Genomic DNA, 4,963 nt, shown 5'->3' with positions numbered 1-4,963 from the left:
TAGAGTTCTCCATGCTAATGAGGTGTCTAGATAGGCTCTAAGTATTTAGCCAATGAGCATCCCTTCCTGTGAAAGGTATTTAATCCCTGGTGTTCACCCTGAGTAAGACATAGTCACTCACATTCGACATGAAGAAAGCAGTTTGGATAAGCAAGGGCTATCTCCTTCGTCTAGGATCACTGCAGGGGAGGCCTTCGTTGTAGAGAGCTGCACCTAAAGCTCCCAAAGGCCTCTCTTTCAGGCCCTCTGTACTCGTGACACTCGATTGGAACCAAACTGGACCCCCTCCCATCCTGGGCTCAGCCTTCCACCTCATCCTGGGCTCAGCCATCCCCTTCCTGCCTGGCAAGAAGGGGAAGCATGGGTCTGCGGACCCCGTTCCCACCTCCTCATGGTCCCCAGCAGTGTCTGGGTCCGCAGGAGCCTGATAACTATAGCACCTGTCTCGGAACCCTCTGTTTCTCGCCCAGGAGAACTCAAGCTAAGATCCCTGTCTTGAACTGCATTTTGTCTTCCTGAAAGGCATGCCAGTAGCACTCTGGCATCCCAGCTACGAGGCAGACATGCAACCTGGCAGCCAGCAGTCCTTCAGTAGGACCACATATAGGACAACAGGCACACATCGGAGTTACTTCTGGGGAATTCAGTCTACCTAGACACTTCTTGCTAGGACACTTTCTTTGAGACTTCGTGGGTATAGAAGGGGATTAGTTACCCAGTCCTGTAACTAAACTATCTATGGACTAAAGTAGATGTTTGATATTAGTTATTGGGTCTTCTTAGTAAAGATCCCTGGCTACCATCCTACTGAAAAGTTTGAAATCTGATTCTTTGGGAGCTTGAGTATGATGCTAGCAGCCCTCTTTCTCTACAAAATGGAAATAACATCTACTGTACAGGCTATTGAAAGGTAAATTGAGACATACAAGCACCTAAACTATGGTCTGTAAAAGTATCTTTTATTCACCTGATACAACTGTCATCTTGGTGGTGCACTGCCTCTGTCCACTAACCTAGGCCTAGTCCTGCATGCATCTAGCTTCCATACAATCTTACCTAGGCCTAGAACGTTTTCAGCCTCTGAGACTTAATGTTGAATAAGCTCACCCTTTCTACCTTTTTCTGAACTCTGGCTAGATGGTCAATTCTAGCTCAAAACCCCCCTCCATGCAGACTGATTCAAACCGGCTTCTTCCAGCTTCTGACTAAATTGCTCTGCTTGACTTCATACTAACTTTGGCGGTATGTTCTGGTCTTCTGGCTCCTTCTCATCCTCTAGCACTTTCTGTCTTCACCTGTGTCTGGCTTGTTATTTCTCCAAAACCTGACCCTGTACAACTGTCCTGGTAAAACTACTTCCCCACCTCTCTCTCTCTCTCCCACCCCTCCACTGTTCCCTCTTCAGTAGCCCCTCTTTTCTCTTTGTTCTCATGAGAGTTGTGCATATCTTATTCTGTCACACCTTTCTCTGATCTGTCACTTAGTCTGCCACTCAATTAGACATCACTTTCAAATTTGGGTGCTTCCTTCTACAGACGAACTTTACCTTCATTGTTTGGGATGTGTACTAAAGGTGTGCCTGTGTTCCAGCCAGAGGGATAAAAGGATTAAAGATTGCTGGATTAAAATCCCTCTATAGTGAACCAAACAAAGACGGCACTCAGCAAGCTACTTGTGGCTGTGCATACATATTAGTCAAATCAGTTAGTTTCGCAGTTTGGACCGTGAAGCATGGCAGAGACAAATTCCTCAAACTCGGTGGAAAAAGGATCTAATACTTTAATTTGTTCATAAACGGCAAAAGCAAATAAATGGTAAGACGGGCCCACATTCATTCGTTCACACAAACACTCTCTCACTAACGTTTCCAGTCTGGCTGGTGTATCCTCAGCTCCCCGCAGCATGCAGGTGAGGTGCGACTTGATGTTCCTGACTTCAGGTCCGCTGGATTTGAGCTGCAGCGTGCAGGCTTTGCATCAGTGTGGGGTCCACGCAGACTTATTTCACAACCCGAAGTTTCTCAGCCGGGCTCTTGGGAGTTGAGCGATTTTGCCATGCCAGACCGGAATTTTTAAGCTAAATTCAGCCAATTACAACTCGGGCATTCCACACATCACTTCATGCACTTCTTTATCACTTGCATGCACACATCTTTCTATGCCCTGGTTCTCATAGTTACCTAAGGCCACGGGCAGATCCATGGCATTGCCCGGCCTTGGGCTTAGGGCAGTGGACTTGTATTCTTTATCATCCTTGTCCACTAATTCTACCGCCGGGTATCTGCAGCTGTGGGAAGCACAGCTGTGGTGGCCCCTCTGCTGGCAATATCCACAGCTTCAGAAAAATGCCCTCTGAGGCTACATATTCTTTACAGTTAGGTTACACTGTAGTAACAAACCATCAAATCTCAAGTGTTTCACACAATTTGGGCTCATTCTTAACTCAAACCAGCAATTTTTAATGTTTTTGTCTGAGGAGTTGTTTTATTTGAGATAGGGTCTCATGTAGCCTGGGCTGGCCTCAGATTCACTATTTAGTTGAGGCTTGACTCTATTAGTGTCCTTTCTATTATTGTGATAAAGACCATGGCAAAAGCAAGTTGGAGAGGAAAAAGTTTATGTTAGCTCCACTCTTACAGTCCATCATTCAGGAAGGGCAGGGCAGGAACCCAAGGCAGGAACCTAGAGACAGGAACTGAAGCTGAGGCCATGGAGGAGTGCTGCTCATTGGCTTGCTCTCCATGGCTTGCTCAGCCTGCTTTCTTATACAATCCTGGACCACTTGCCCAGCAGTGGCACTGCCTACAGTGCCACAGGTTGGGTTCTCCCATATCAGTCTGTAACCAAGAAAATGTCCTACAGATATGCTGACAGGCCAGTCTTATGGAGGCGTTTCCTCAATTAAGGTTCCCTCTTTCCAAATAACTGTAGCTTGTGTCAAGTTGACAGAAGTTAACCAACAAGATCACCTTGCACTTCTGATGCCCCTGCCTTCATCTCCATGTGTTAAGATTACAGATAGGCACCATCACACCCATTTAGTGCAGAGTTGGTGATTGAGCCCAGGTCTCCCTGCACACTAGGCAAGCTCTCTACTGACTCAGCTATGTCTCCAGCCCTGTTTTTAGAGCCATGAACAATCAGGTAGGGTATGATTAGACTTTTTATCTGTAATAAAAGCTCTGTCCCAGCTGTTTTCTCCTCCATTCTTTCAGATACGAAGGTAAATGCTCATCAAAGGGGTATTCAAAGGAGACACGCATTCAACTCCTCCGAACACTGGTCGTTATTTAAGCTCTGTAGCCTTAGGAGACCCTGAGGGTTCTAGAGGCAGCGGGCCAGGATCTCTGAGCTGTGCAGCCGCTGGAGGGTCTCCATGAGGATGAAGAAGGCAGTGGACAGGAGTCATGAAGACCGATTCAGAAACTCCACGGCAAGGAGGGAAGAGGTCTGAGCCATCCCTGTGCCACCGGCGTGAGTCACCCCAGCTCCTGACAGCCAGGGAGGGGGGCTGCCTACAATTAAAGTCCTCGTTTGCATCAGAGGATGCATCTCCTCTCTGCCCACTTCTCAACCTACTTCTTAGAGGTCCATAGATGTGGAATAAGTTCGACCTGTCTCTTGTAAGAGAGATAGATAGTTTTACTATTCTACGACATTTAAGTTCCTCTTAAGAACCCAGGAGAGCAATGTAGTTGGGCAGGATGGTACAGATGGATACCACCGTTAACATCTCAAGCCAGAGGGCACGATTCTGCTCCCATACTGTGAGACCCATCAAGACCACATTGAACAGTGGTGCTGATCATGGACAGCCATGTCATCGGCTGCCCTAGCACTGCACAGTGCATCTGGGCTAGAATACTGTCAAATGCAGGAGCCCCCCAGTGGCTTCCATCTCAAGCAGAAGCCAGAGCACTCTGATACAATAGGGTAACTCCGGAAGCACAGGCAGAAAGAGCATTTCAGTCCTGACTTCGGGGCTCAGTGGAGGCTTCCCGGAGGAGTCAATACTTGAAGTCTCTGAACGTTGAAAGGGAGCTGGGCAATCCAAGAAGGAGGAACAAAATCAGAAAATCTGGGGAACAGACCTGGGGAGGGTGCAAGGGTCACAAGCTTCAAAGTCTGGACTGACTCAAGGAAAAGTCTGCACCGGGCTGTGGTGGCAGGAGAAATAGCCAGGCAACAAAAGCTCTGTGTCCAAGAGTGCCCCGAAGGTGATGAGGGCCCACAGCTGCGGAGTGGCACTGCCAGGTGGATGCGTTTTACAATATTGAGTCTCTGTCCCTTCAGTCTTGTGTAATAGTAATAAAAGGATGGTGCGTACGCAACAGGAGCAGGTGGCCTGCTCACGATCCTAGGGTTGGAAGTGTGAGATTAGGCACCACCAGACGCAGTGGCTGCTGGGGGTGCACTTCGTTATACTAGGCTCCTTCTGACTGTGTCCTCACGTGGTAGAAGGGACAGGAGTCGCAAGCTTTTATAAGGGCACTAATCTCAATCCCTTCTCAAAGGGCCCCCCAGCTCCCATGTTAGGACTTCAACATGAAGCTTGGCGAATGCCCAGCAGATGGTAACAAGATGAAGAGGAAGTCAGCCCCCTGCTGTATTCGCACACCCTGTGTCTGTCCCATTTTGTGAGACAGATAAAGGGACTCTATGTTTGTGTCACACAACTGTGTTCACACTTATGCTGAAAATTGTATTGCGTTTCTCAATGCTGTAACAAAACGTCTGACACAGGCAACAGAAAGGTTATCTCGACATAATAACCCACATCACACCAGTGGCTGCAGCCACAGGACGGGGACGGGGTGAAGGCTGATACTTTCCTCGCTTCCTTTTTACCTTTGTATTTAGTCTATGACCCCAGGCCCTGGGATGCTGCTGCTCACCTTCAGGGTGGGTCTTCCCTCCTTATTTGAACAGGCCTAGGGTGTGGTTCCCAGGTGTGTCTAAATCCG

The 4,963-nt window shown here is 48.2% G+C and overlaps 1 long non-coding RNA gene across 1 annotated transcript in view; it reads left to right on the top strand.

Moving 5' to 3' along the window:
* LOC110322735 overlaps nucleotides 1-3,543 on the top strand; it is an 8,966-nt gene extending 5,423 nt beyond the window's left edge. The window contains exon 2 of the long non-coding RNA XR_002380586.1: nucleotides 3,215-3,543. This is a non-coding gene — a long non-coding RNA (uncharacterized LOC110322735). The remainder of the gene's footprint in view (nucleotides 1-3,214) is intronic.
* Nucleotides 3,544-4,963: the final 1,420 nt, after the last annotated feature.

Source organism: Mus pahari, chromosome 6, assembly GCF_900095145.1.
Source record: "Mus pahari chromosome 6, PAHARI_EIJ_v1.1, whole genome shotgun sequence".
NCBI lineage: Eukaryota > Metazoa > Chordata > Mammalia > Rodentia > Muridae > Mus > Mus pahari.
The sequence above is the reverse complement of the archived record's forward strand: the minus strand, read 5'-3'. Positions and strand labels throughout refer to the sequence as shown.